Raw genomic sequence first — 14,402 nt, forward strand, 5'->3', positions numbered from 1 at the left:
CACACAGCAAAGGCAGCGGCCCTCAAGCCGTGGAAGAAAGAAGAATTTGATAAAAACTTGGACTTTGATAAAAAATTTGGATTTTGATATGCTAAAGACTTTACAGTTACAAGCCAGCAAGGAAGAAAAAGACAAATGGACTAAAAAGGGATGGTGTATGGTGAACAGTCAACAGCACTTGCCCACCACAGTCCCTGTGCCCCATGATGGCCCAGCTGACGCACGAAAAGACGCACCTCTCAAAGCAGTAATGATGTCGATGCTTGAACGAGGACGAGGTGGCTCCTTGGTTTTCTGTAGCTGCTGCATCATTTGTCCAATTTTGCATGATCTTTGCCGTAAGCAACAGGGCAGAAGTAAATTTGCCACATAACACTTGCCGGGACCACTCTACCCATTCCAGGGATTGCAAATTGGCTACACTCAGCTCCCACTTGTTGGGAAGCATGAATATGTGCTTGTTGTTGTTGATGTTTTTTCAGGTTGGAGACCTACCCTGTTACCAAAGTAAATAAGCAGGTAACCGCACAGAAGCTCATGAATGAGGTAATCTGCGGATATGGGTTACCGGAAGTGATTGAGTCAAACAAAGGTACACACTTCACAGGTGAAATAATGCAACACATCATGTCTGTTTTGGGGTATATTCCAGGCTTTTCACACACCCCACCATCCGCGGAATAGTGGGAAAGTAGATACAAAAGGCAATGAAGAAATGGTCAAATTTTGAATTGAGTGTCTTCCATTAGTTTTTCTTTTTCCCAGGCGGGTACATGCCTCAGTAGCTGAGTTTGGGGAATGATTTTCTTGTTAATTTTGTCATAGGTCTCTCCAAGGAATTGTCAATAATGCATTCTGCAGTCTCTGCTTTTCTCCCAGGTCCTACAGATGAGTGTCACAATCTGAAACCAGGTGACAGGGTCTATGTAAAAAAGTCTGAGAGAGAAACCCTGTTTGAATGTCCTTACCAGATGTTGTTCACCACCCCAACTGCAGTCAAGCTCGAATGGAAGCCCACTTGGATCCACACTTCGCACTGAAAGAACTAATGATCCTGCATATCCTTTACATGCTTTAATGTGGTACAATTCCTCTAACACACACCTTTGACTACTGTACACTAGCCCCCTGTTTCAGAACAAATTAATACAATCAAATGTGCAATATGAAGAGTACACTGAGGGTGAGAATCCAACACCACATTGTGCTAAAAGAGAAGTTGACGCTCCAGGTGGTAACTTTGATCCACATGTACACATAGATGCAATAGGAGTGCCAAGGGGGGTGCCAGATGAATTTAATTCTAGAGATCAGGTTAAAGCAGGTTTTGAGTCCTTATTTGCTATTGTCACTGTTAATAATAATGTATATTGAATGAATTATATCTATTACAATCAGCAGAGGTTTGTAAACTACACCAGAGATGCTTCGCAAGGGTTAGCTGACCAGTTAGGGCCCACTGCATCCATGGCCCTAGAGTGGCCCTGGATATGATTTTAGCAGAAAGAGGTGGGGTATGTAACTTCCTGTTTGTGTATTATCCCTTTGATCAAAAAGAGTATGAGTAAGGGACTGGATAATGTAACACCAAAATTTCCCTTGTTTGAAAAAAAGATGAAGAGCGAGTTCCGATAATGCCAACCACGTACGTTACCAGAAGAATGGAGAAATGTACTAGTGCTGCGCCTGCCCCGGTCTCATAAGATGGACTGTCAGTGGACTTCCCATTTGCCTAGGGATAGTGCAGAAGACCTTAGGTTCCGGCGAGGGCACACCCTGCGGGGCGTTAACTCGTACAGATAGAGGGTATGGATGCCCGGAAATAAGCCCAGGGAATCCATGGCCTCCTTCTGAGGTGAGGTAGGGATCCCTCCCTTTTAGAAGTAGGGACTTACGGGCAGTGGAGAAACCCTGACGCAAGGGAGAGACGACCGAGGAAGAGTGCAAGGCCTGGTACTTGATCTCCATATTAAGTTTTTTAGGGGGGTTTGTGAGGGTATATATATATATATTGCCAAATGTTTTTTATGCTTTTATACCTGTATGCAAGTTCTATTCAATTCCAAATGAGAGAAAAAACTTATATGTCGCCTTAAATCAGATATTCCTAAGGCTTTGCAAGGCGAAGACAAGATGTTTCTAGAAATTCAGAGAAGATACTTGGCCGTTTTCCCAGAAGCGCTGGAACAAGATAACGACTGTTCAAATATGTTGTATGATTTTCAGTGTCTCAGGCCGGAAATCCGGACCTCCCATATATGGAGAATGCATGCTTGGCCGCTTTCTTAGAATTGAGTGGATGATTCTTTGCACTGGAGTTAATTGAATACGTGATTTTCTGTACATAAGCCAGAGGCGCCGTAGCAAGATATCAAGATGTTCAACTATGTACATAATTTTCACTGTCTCAGGCCGGAAATCCGGACTTCCCATATATGGTTATGAGCCCATCACCCCTTGCTGGTGATGGGACAAAGGGTATAAGATCTCATGTAATCTGTAATAAAGCACGACGACAGTGAGAGCCATGTCCCGTGTGAGAAACTATACCAGACCTCCGTGTGGTGTCTATTCTTACGGCCGGCAGCGGGGCAAGTGGGGTGGGCCTGATTGGTGCTGTACTTAGAATTTTACCCTGACAATAGTGGAAACTACATTAGACGATAGACCCCTTTCTAAGAATTTTACCCGTTCAAGATCCAGGCCGTAAGCCTGAACTTGTGAACCTCCAGGTAGAGGAAAGGACCATGTAGCAAAAGGTCCGATCTTGGCGGAAGATGGAGAGGCTCTCCCACTGACAGAACTCAGAAGAGGAAACCAAGGTCTTTCGGGCCAATAAGGCACTAATAAAGTTACTGACACCCTTGACCGCAGTAATTTTCTTAGGAGGAGTGGAATCAGCAGTAAAGGGGGAAAAGCGTAAGCTAAGTCCCAAACCCAGGGGTGAGAGGGGGCGCCCGCGCCTAAGGCTTGTTTCTCCAAGTCTCGGGAAAAGGGAAGACGACAGTTGGTATTTGCGTTTCACGCACACAAATCTATTTCGGGTACCCCCTATTTGTCCCGAGTAGGCTAAACACTTCGGGTTGGAGTCCCCACTCTCCTGCGTCCACTTTCTTTCTGCTTAGAAAGTCTGCAGCTGAATTCTTAGCTCCTTTTATGTGGAATGCTGACAGTGACCTGGTTGAGAGTTCCGCCCACTGAAGAGGACTCCTGGTGGCGAGTGAGTGGCACTGCCATCATGATATCGGAAAAGATCCTCACATGCTTCATCCCTAAACGGTTTGCAGGCTACGTAGGGTTTCCCAAACCTTATTAAGTTCTCTAAATTTAGATGAACTGGATCTCTCATGAGGGTCCTATGTACCCTGTATATGGCCACCTTCAAAGTGGACACCTCACCCTTTGGCGCTGGCATCTGTTATTATCGCGGGGTCCAAATTCCATTCGGATACCCTTAAAGGTTGTCCGAGGACAACCACCAGTGGAGTGAGGATGTAGCCCTAGTGGAAATATGGATTGTACTGTCAAGTGAGGACTGACTTGTCCCAATTCTGGAGGATTAGTGTCTGGAGATCACAGCTGTGGAACTGGGCCCAGGGAACCACTCCAATGCATGAGGTCATTAGCCCCAGGATCCGCATCGCCTCTCTTACTGAAACTGTAGATTTTTTATATAGAGCAGAACATTCTCTAGAATGAGCTGTTTCCTTTGAGGAGGAAGGGACGAACATTGGAGGCGAGAATCCAAAATGACTCCCAGGAATTTTTTCCCGCTTCCATGTTGGATTTCAGATCATTAATGATCCAGCTCAGACCCTTAAACAGCTGAAGCACCCTAGTGAGACCTCAGAATAGTTAGGGAATCTGCCGCCAGCAGGGAACCATCCACTGAGCTATTCCCCCTTCCAGATAGGGGATGATAATAATCCTGCGATTGCGCAGAAAGGCTACCATTTCAATCACCACTTTGGAAAAGATCCGTGGAGCAGAGGAGATTCCAAAGGGAAGACGCCATTCTCAGCGCAAATTTAGGAACTTTTATGAGTTAACATAATTGGGGATGTGATAATACTCATCCCTTATGTCAATCGTAGCCATAACGTTATTCCTACCAATCAGGGGGGTTGCGATTCTGATAGTCTCCATCGGTGGGAGCCATCTGGTTTGGAAACCAGAAAGACAGGGGAGTAAAACCCTTTCCCCCATTCCCTCTTAGGGATGGGGATAACTGCACCGCGATCCAGTATTATCTGTTCACCCTTAAGTAGAGCCTGCTCTAGGGTTGGTGCCTAGATGATGGTCGCGGTGGAACGGGAAGCCCGTACTTGGACCCAGTCCCACGCAGTCACCCCCAGGCCTGCGCTTGTGGGATCAATTCCTGTACTTAGGATCGTTTCTCAGCGTGTGGTAGGCACCGTCAGTAGTTATGTTTCTCCAACTAGTGCACAAATGAACTAATCTTCTGCCCGCCGGGCATGAAGATGCAGGCTGAGGGACAACAGTAAGAGCCTTAGCCCTTCCTCCGGTCTTTCCTTTCCCCACGTATGTTGTAGACGAGGGACGTGGATAGAAGGGGCTTTTGCGGGGTCTGATGCTCTGAAGCAGACCGTCTCTGTAGAAGCTGATCCAGTCAAACCGCCATAGAGCTAGCCACCGAAGTGGCCGCAATATTAGCTTTATTATGAGACTGGATGTGGACCAAGCTTTACGCATGGTCATGTCTACTTTGTTGAACATAGAGTCCTTTAAGTGGGACATATCCTGAGATGGTATCCCAGTTCTTTTAGACACCATAGAGATAGCAGTGTCAACCTTTGGCGTCTCCTCAAGGATAGCCACTTCATCGTCCGCAAATAAAAGATAAAAGATGCTGCTAAAATTTTTTTTTTTTAGAAATTAACAGAGCTTGATTCACACAATTCCACTCTCAATTGTTTAAGTGTGAGGTTTACAGGGAATGTAGATTTATGTTGTAAAAGCAGACCCATAAACATGACGTGACTGCACAGTGCGAGGTTTCCCCGTTAGTGTTTTTCGGGGGAAAAAAACTTTTTTTTTTGTTTTCTTGTTTTTTCTTTTGCGACACTTCCCCAAGATCTTCAAGATCAAGTTCTTCCGCCATGTCAGAGTCGGACTCTAACACCGCCGGAGCAGACCTTCTTGGAGGTCCAAAAGGGAGTACTGTGTTTCTTCCCGGACCGGATTTCAGACATGAGGGAAGATTTTTCTTCCTGCAGAATTTTCGCTGAGCAGGAAGCGCATAATGTTTTAGTATAGGAGTCGTCAAGTTTTGCTAAGCATACTGGACACTTTTTACTTCGCCTCTTAGCTTCCCTAGGTTTTTGAGTATCCCTGTCGTAAAATGACAAGGGAGAGCTCTGCTAGTAAGGGAAGTGTAGTGCAGGTGTCTGTACGTTGGCCCACAGGACCACTCACAGTTTGGAGATTCTCTGGGTCCTCTGCGCTTGTAGGATCCATTCCTGTCCTTAGGATCGATTCCATGAAAAAAAAGCACCAGCCGACTTCTCCTGGTGCAGGGAGCTTTAAATTTTGAATCTGGTGCCAAGCCGCACCTTCGTGTGCTCCGTTGAGGCCACGCCCCCTTGTGGAGCGTCTGGCGTCACACTCCCTGTACTCCGCCGACACCACGCCCCCTTGTGAAGCGCTGCTACAGCCGGGACCCAGAGATGGCGGCCGCTGCCTGGTTGACGACCGCAGTGGTGCCGGAAAGTCCATCCTTGGACCCAGGCCCACGCAGTCCCCGGTTAGCACTCAGATGAGGTACTTCCCACTGGGGCAACCGGGGCTGCCAGCCAGAGATGGCGGCCGCCGCCAGCATGACGCCCGCGGTGGTGCCGGAAAGCCCGTCCTTAGATCCAGGCCCACGCAGTCCCCGGTTAGCACCCAGATGAGGTACTTCCCACTGGGGCAACCGGGGCTGCCAGAAGAGAGATGCCGCCGCTCACCGGTAAGCTCTGGAACTCCCGGCATAGGACAGCTCTGCCGCTGCTGTCCTGAAGGGACAGGAAAAGCACTGGTGTTGGTGGAGGGGAGGTGCCTTTTATGTTCTGCCTCTTCCTGTCCCATCAGGTCAGCAGGTGAGCAACCTCCAGATGTATGCTGTCATGATGTCGGAGGGAAAGACAGTTTCTTACCTCTCCGGATCTAGCGTGTGTCTCCTTCGTGTCGGCGGGTTCTTCTTTCTTTAGCACGGCGGATGCGTCCGGGAGCGCCAGCTGAAGTGCTCGGCGCATTTGCAATGCTTTCTTTTTTGTTTTTAAATCTCCTGCTTTCCTGTGGATCCGCGGCACGTCCACTAAAACAGTTGCAGGTGTGCCGCGAATTGGATGGCTTCTATTGACTTTAATGGAAGCCATCCTTGCGGAATCTGCAGGAAAATGGAGCATGCTTTTAGCTGCTTTGCAGAGGCTAATGCATCCTTATGGACGGCTTGATTCGTGGATCTCCCGTGCGGATTCTGCAAATTAATTTCCCTATGGACATTGGACCTAAAACAGTTCTCCTCTCCTGGAATAGTCTGGAGACAAGGAAAGGGTAGTGAAAGGGAAAGTATGCAAATGCTAATGGCAGACTTGCTCAGCAAAGGGGGAGAATTGGATGAAAGTTGTATTCAAGATTAGACCAAGAAACCAATGAATATTACCAAACCCGAGAGAGAATGTGTGACTGCAGTAATATCATACTTCCATAACAGGCAGGATAAGTGACTACAAGACTATCAGCTTCCAAACACCAGATATTAATAAAAAGTCTACAGATACTGAAAATAACCGACATAAACATCCGTTTGGGTGGTTTTTGCTCTTGTTATGGCGTTTCTAGCTGCAGCAGAGCCGACGATTGCCAGTGTCAGATATCTGCTGCCACTAACAGACTTACAGGATGAACCAGCTGGGAGGATGGGGCCCGGACTGCAGGATCTGTCATCCCCAATAATCCCACAGACCACAGAATAACATATCTGCAGCCGCGGACTGAGGAGAATCTGTGACCCCTCTCTGCTTTATTTAGTGGTTACTACTCACCTGGGCGGTTACCTGTAGGAATCTCCTCTTTACACCGCTGATCGCCCCTCACATTTGTCTCTGTAGTATTAATATCGGTCAGATCTTCATCCTGATACAAAAGCTGTGAGACAAATATTGTAAAAGTCATCAGACGGTTGGAGAAGTCGTGTGGAAGGTTTTACATGACAAGAGATCATTAATCATCATGATGATCAAAAATGAGCTGACAGGAGTAGTTATCTGAGTCACATGGCTGCAGGTCTAGAAGCTAGACATAGATATTAGATGGCGGCTCAATGACCCTTCAGGTACCTCATAAGCATGTATATCCGACATGGCTAGACACACTGCACGTTTGTCTCGGGGGAAATAAAGGAGCAGATAGATATAAATCCAACCTGTTGGCCCCTTATTCCCACCAGCAGTCTCCACCGCCAGAAAACTGGGAGAAGATCCCGACAACATGTAATATCTCTGGTCAGCAGTAATCCTGCCATCTCCACCGGCCTCATCACACAGGTAGAAGACATCTAATAAGACTGAAGACAAGAGCTTCACAGCCTTCTACAGATCAGAGGGACATCTCCATCTACCTGGTGGTCCTGTGGAAGAAGAGGACGGGGACATCTCTCTGGTGGGCTTCTCTTACTGGATGGAACTGGAGGAAACACAGACAGACAGTGAAGTCATTCTTTACATACAGATAATAAAGTCCTTGTGTATTTAGTCCTGTCTATTACCTGGTGATGGGAGCGGCTGGCGGGTCTCCATCATGGCCTCCTTGTACAGATCCTTGTGTCCTTCTAAATACTCCCACTCCTCCATGGAGAAATAGACAGCGACATCCTGACACCTTATAGGAACCTGACAACACAATATACAGTCATTACCCAGAAGCCTCCAGTGCTGTTACTGTATAATGTCCCAGCATTCCCTGCAGCGTCACCTCTCCAGCCAGCAGCTCAATCATCTTGTTGGTGAGTTCTAAAATCTTCTGTACATTGATGTCCTCATATATCAGGGGGTGAGGTGGGGGCCTCGTGATTGGGCTCAGGGGTCTTCCCCATCCATCACACACAGGGGTCCGACAGCCATCCCTAGAGGTCTTCTTCACTACTGTGTAATCCTGTATATGGGGAGACAGTAATAAATATCCCTGCCGACATTTCCAGAGTCCATCACCTCTCCAGTGACATCATCTGTTATTACCATAGATGAGAATTATGTAATGTGACATCATCAGAATCCCTCACCTCTCCAGTAAGCTGGATAATTATGTCTCGGGTGAGAAATAATATATTCTCTGCCATCTTGTTCGCGTCTTCCTTCATCTTTAATGGGTAAATTGGAAGAATTCTGTTGTATAGAAGATATCAAAAGACACTTACATACTGAAGAGACCTGAAGGAAAAGAAGATGATCCAATGTGTGAAATGCTATGCACCCTGCCCCATAGTAGTATGTACTGCTCCACCCTGCCCCATAATAGTATGTACCGCTGCCCCCTGCCCCATAATAGTATGTACCGCTCCACCCTGCCCCATAATAGTATGTACCGCTCCACCCTGCCCCATAATAGTATGTACCGCTCCGCCCTGCCCCATAATAGTATGTATCGCTCCACCCTGCACCATAATAGTATGTACCTCTCCACCCTGCACAATACTAGTGTGTACCGCTACCTCCTGCACCGTAATAGTATGTACCACTTCCCCATTACAGTATGTACCGCTCCACTCTGCGCCGTATTAGTATGTACCACTTCACCTTCACCATAATAGTATGTTCCATTCCATCCTACCCCATAATAATATGTACCGCTGCACCCTGCACCATAATAGTATGTACCGCTGCACCCTGCACCATAATAGTATGTACCGCTCCACCCTGCCCCATAATAGTATGTACCACTCCACCCTGCCCCATAATAGTATGTACCACTCCACCCTGCCCCATAATAGTATGTACCACTCCACCCTGCCCCATAATAGTATGTACCACTCCACCCTGCCCCATAATAGTATGTACCACTCCACCCTGCCCCATAATAGTATGTCCCACTCCACCATGCCCCATAATAGTATGTACCGCTCCACCCTGCACCATAATATTATGCAGCACTCCACCCTGCACCATAGTAGTATGTCCCACTCCCCCCTGCCCCATAATAGTATGTCCCACTTCCCCATCCCATAACAGTATGTCGCAGTCCACCCGCCCCATAATAGTATGTCGCACTCCACCCGCCCCATAATAGTATGTCCCACACCACCCTGCCCCATAATAGTATGTCCCACTCCACCCTGCCCCATAATAGTATGTCCCACTCCACCCTGCCCCATAATAGTATGTCCCACTCCACCCTGCCCCATAATAGTATGTACCACTCCCCCTGCCCCATAACAGTTTGTACCGCTCCCCCCTACCCCATAACAGTTTGTACCGCTCCCCCCTACCCCATAACAGTATGTACTGCTCCACCCTGCCCCATAACAGTATGTCCCGCTCCACCCTGCCCCATAACAGTATGTCCAGCTCCACCCTGCCCCATAATAGTATGACCCGCTCCACCCTGCCCCATAATAGTATGTCCCACTCCACCCTGCCCCATAATAGTATGTCCCGGTCCACCCTGCCCCATAATAGTATGTCCCACTCCACCCTGCCCCATAATAGTATGTCCCGCTCCACCCTGCCCCATAATAGTATGTCCCGCTCCACCCTGCCCCATAATATTATGCAGCACTCCACCCTGCACCACAATAGTATGTCCCACTCCCCCCCCCCCCGCCCCATAATAGTATGTCCCACTTCCCCCGTCCCATAATAGGATGTCCCACTCCACCCTGCCCCATAATAGGATGGACCACTCCCCCCTGCCCCATAACAGTTTGTACCACTCCCCCCTACCCCATAATAGAATGTACCGCTCCACCCTGCGCCATAATAGTATGTACCCCTCCACCCTGCCCCATCATAGTATGTACCGCTCCACCCTGGCCCATAATAGTATGTACGCCTCCAGCCTGCACCATAATAGTATGTACCGCTCCACCCTGCCCTATAATAGTATGTACCCCTCCACCCTGCCCCATCATAGTATGTACCCCTCCACCCTACCCCATAATAGTATGTACCGCTCCCCCCTGCCCCATAATAGTATGTACCGCTCCCCCCTGCGCTGTAATAGTAGGCCCCTGGAAGCTATATAGCTCCTGTAAGCCGCCATGTTGTTCCGTGTAGTAATGGTCGGTCCCAGTAACTATTCCCGCACCGTCCCTTCTGGCTGGAAGCTGTATTGTACAGATGACCCCCCCATACTAATGGCCGAGATCGGCAAGAACTCAGATCCCAGTCAATTAACACTTTGCTGTGCTATATGGACCGTGGCAGATAAAAGAGGTAGAGGCTTTTTCAGTCACCGCATTGGCTGCTCTGCAATCATGTGGTGCCTATGGGAGCTTATAATAATATTAATAATCTTAATTTGTATAGCTCCAATTTATTCCGCAGCGCTTTCGAGGCACACAAGGGGAACACAAAGAATGTGAAAATTACTGAAATTATACATTTTACATATGGTATTCAATTATTTAGAAACAAAGGGGGGTCGGGGTGATACAGAATGTACAGGGTTAAGAGATGGAGCAAGGGGAACACAAATGCGATAACAACATGCAATATGAAGTTTTTAGGACACAAACAAGGTGGGGGTAGTGCAGAAGCTATGGGGCAGGAAAAGTACATGATACACAAAAGTGGAAAGCTATAAGGAGGTGCATTATGGGGGTGGGGGGCTAGATTAGGAGGTTTGGTGTGCTACTATGAAGAGGTGTGTCTTTAAGGCGTGTCTGAAGTTATGTGTGTTGGAGATTGTCTGGATGTTTTGTGGTAGAGCGTTCCAGAGGATGGGTGCTGCTCTAGAGCAGTCCTGGAGGCGAGCATGTGAGGTTCGTATTAGAGGGGTGTTTAGTCTGAGGGTGTTAACAGACCATAACACGCAGGATGAGTGATATATGGACAGGAGGGAAGCAATGTACAGTGGCATCAAATGTATGGAGAGAAGGCAGCAGCATACAAGGTGCTTCAAAGTATCATAAAAAACAGGACTTTTATGGTTTCATCTTAAAATAACAAGGCAACGTTTCGACCTTTCATGGTCTTTTTCAAGCTTAAAAAACAGTGAAGAGCAGATACACAAAACAAAAATACAAAAACCACGCTTATGTGAAGTAATCAATTAATGGAAACAGTAGGGGTGAGGGTCCTGCTCCAAAGAGCTTACATACTGCAAACAATGGGGTGAGACAGAAGGTAAAGGGGCTGGAGATGTCCACAGCATGGTGAGGTGGAGAGTGCGGGATTTTATACTCATTGACACTGGTCAGACTTGAGCATGTTACCAGGCGGAGTAAAAAGGGGTTTGGTTTAGGAGATGTGATATGCCTCCCTGAAGAGTACGCCGGAAATTTTGTGTGCCGGGGGATTGCCCAGATAGTTTGGGGTAGCACATTCTAGAGAACTCGAGCTGCTCTAGAGAAATCTTAGGAGCAGGAATGAGAGGTTTGAATTAAAGGGGTGCTTAATGTGATATCGTTGGCAAAGCGGAGGGCACAGACTGGGTGGATTGAGATGAGGGGGGCAATGTAGGGTGGTGCGGTGCTGTGGAGGGCTTTATGGATGAGGGAAGGGAGTTTGAATTCTACATTTGACAGGCAGCCAGTGCAGTGACTGGCACAGGGCAGAGGTGTCCAAGTTGCAGCTTGACAGCAAGATGAGCCTGGCTGTCACATTCAGGATGGATTGGAGGAGGAGAGTCTGGTGCGGAGTAGGCTGATCAACAGCGAGTTGCAGTAATCAAGCCAAGAGTAGATGAGGGCAGCAGTTAAGAGTTTTTAGCGTGTCCACGGTGAGGAAAGGGCGGATTCTTGTGATGTTCTTGAGGTGCAGTGACATGTTCAGGTTAGAGATTGGATATAGGGGGTAGAGCAGAGATCAGAGTTGAATATAACCCCAAGACAGCGGGGTGGAGGAGAACCAGGAGTGATCAGTGTCCTTTAGGTCGATAGAGTTGAGCATAGCAAGGAGTAGTTTATGGTTGACAGTGTCAAAAGCAGCAGAGAGACTAAGGAGGATGAGTAGGGAGTAGTCGCCCCTTGATTTGGCCATCATCAAGTCATTTGATACTTTCAGTCCAATACAGGGCGGAAGCTGGACTGAAGGGGAACGAGGAGAGAGTTATCAGAGAAAAAAAGTGTGAGGCAGGAGTAGACTAGGCGTTCTAGTAATTTGGAGATGAATGGAAGGTTGGAGATGGGTCAAGGGTGAGTTTCTTTAGTAGAGGGGATATGATGGAGTGTTTGAAAGAGGGGAAAACACCAGAGGTCAGGGAGAGGTTGAAGATGGTGGTGAGTAATGACAGCCAGGTAAAAAGGACCAAAGGAGGTGGGAGGGAAGAGGGTCGCTGGTGCAGGTGGTGATCCGAGCAGAGGAGAGAGACTTCTTCCTCTGCCGTTGGTTCTAGTATAGATAGAGAGTGACGAATGCACTGCTGAAGAGACCGGGATCGTGGGTAGCCATGTAAGATTTATTTTCGGTTGTTTTCGAGTCACTTGGGGTTGTGGAATAGTGAGTAGATGAGGGAGATGAAATAAACTTGTCTGGGATGGTGGAGGGTGAGGTTGTAGGTTATGAGTAGAGATGAGCGAGCATACTCGCTAAGGACAATTACTCGATCGAGCATTGCCCTTAGCGAGTACCTGCCCGTTGGGAGGAAAAGGTTTGGCTGCCGGCAGCGGGCAGGGAGCGGAAGGGGAGAGCGGGGGGAACGGAGGGGAGATCTCTCTCTCCCTCTCTTCCCCCCGCTCACCCCTGCAACTCACCTGTCACCCGCGCCGGCAGCTGAACCTTTTCCTCCCAGCGGGCAGGTACTCGCTAAGGGCAATGCTCGATCGAGTAATTGTCCTTAGCGAGTATGCTCGCTCATCTCTAGTTATGAGCATAAATTTGAAGTGGGTGAGGTCTGCAGGCTGTTTGTATTTGTGCCACATACGTTCAGCTCACCTAGAGCATCGCTGGATGCACTTGGGGCATGAGCCAAGGTTGTCGTGGCGAACGGCTCGAGTCACAGGGGGTGCCACTTCATCCCGGGCGCGTCTGAGGGTGGTGAAGTAGGGCTCGGCAGTCAAGTGGGGGCATGAGAGGTTAGAGATGGGGGACAGGGAGGACTGCAAGGTTTCAGCGAACTGTTGGGTGAAGACTAGAGATGAGCGAGTCTACTCGCTAAAGACAATTGCTTAAGCGAGCATTGCCTTTAGCGAGTACCTGCCCGCTCGAGACAAATGGTTCGGGTGCCAGCGGCGAGCAGGGAGCTGCGGGGGAGAGCGGGACGGAACAGAGGGGAGATCTCTCCCTCTCTCCCCCCGCTCCCTCCTGCTGACTGCCGCTACTCACGGCTCCCCCGCGCCGGCATCCGAATCTTTCGTCTCGAGTGGGCAGGTACTCGCTAAAGGCAATGCTCGCTCGAGCAATTGCCTTTAGCGAGTATACTCGCTCATCTCTAGTGAAGACAGATGTGTGACAGGTGGGAGGGTCTGGGAACTGCTGGGGTGCCTGATGGAGAAGGGGAGGTTGTGGTCTGAGAATGGGAGGGGGGAGTTTGTGAAGAGGGAAGCAGAGTAGAGGCAGAGGAAAATTAGGTTGAGAGTGTTACTATCTCTGTGAGTGGGGAGTCAGAGTTGTGATAGGCCAAGGGAGGAGGTGAGCATTAACAGCTGTCAGTGAGATGGGGAGAGGGGGCCGTTAGTGGGGATGTTGAAGTCACCAAGGATAAGGGTTGGGAGAAGTGGGGGAGCCAGGTGGCAAAATGGTCTAGGAACTGGTGGGTGGGACCCGGGGGCCGGTTGATAACTGCAACACACATGGATAGGGAGCAAAAGAGTTGTAGGGTGTGGACTACGAACGACAAGAAGATGAGTGAGGGAGTCGGTGGATGACCTGGAGGGTGCAATTTGGCGAGAGGAGAACAAACTTTTACAAAGATAGTGAAGGGTTAATAACCTGCCAGGAGGGACATAAAGACCTCCACCTGCAGAGCCCACGGCAGCTTCCAGGACCTGTGATGACGTCACTGTCATGTGATCAGTCACATGTGTGGGAGGAGTCTGGGATCACATGACCAGGGGGTGATCAGTGTACACAGGACTCTGCTGAGCTCCTCATGAGCCTCTAATAGAGATGTGACCCTTCATGAGTGGAAAACCCTCTGCTGCCTGCTGTATACAACTTATCGGACTACACATTACACACACAGCTCTGCTACACCGTACACATTATATACACAGCTCTGCTACACCGTACACATTATATACACGG

At 48.6% G+C, this 14,402-nt stretch overlaps 2 protein-coding genes across 2 annotated transcripts in view; both read right to left on the reverse strand.

Annotated features, from left to right (window-relative positions):
* LOC136628740 (zinc finger protein 585A-like) overlaps window positions 1–7,157 on the reverse strand; it is a 406,543-nt gene extending 399,386 nt beyond the window's left edge. Inside the window, exon 1 of the mRNA XM_066604842.1 lies at window positions 7,047–7,157. The gene's annotated coding sequence lies outside the window, so the exon portion shown is untranslated. The remainder of the gene's footprint in view (window positions 1–7,046) is intronic.
* The window catches only part of LOC136629198 (zinc finger protein 84-like), a 119,186-nt gene that overhangs the window by 85,190 nt on the left and 19,594 nt on the right, over window positions 1–14,402 (reverse strand). The window lies entirely within an intron of this gene.

This window comes from Eleutherodactylus coqui, chromosome 5 (assembly GCF_035609145.1).
Source record: "Eleutherodactylus coqui strain aEleCoq1 chromosome 5, aEleCoq1.hap1, whole genome shotgun sequence".
Classification (NCBI taxonomy): domain Eukaryota; kingdom Metazoa; phylum Chordata; class Amphibia; order Anura; family Eleutherodactylidae; genus Eleutherodactylus; species Eleutherodactylus coqui.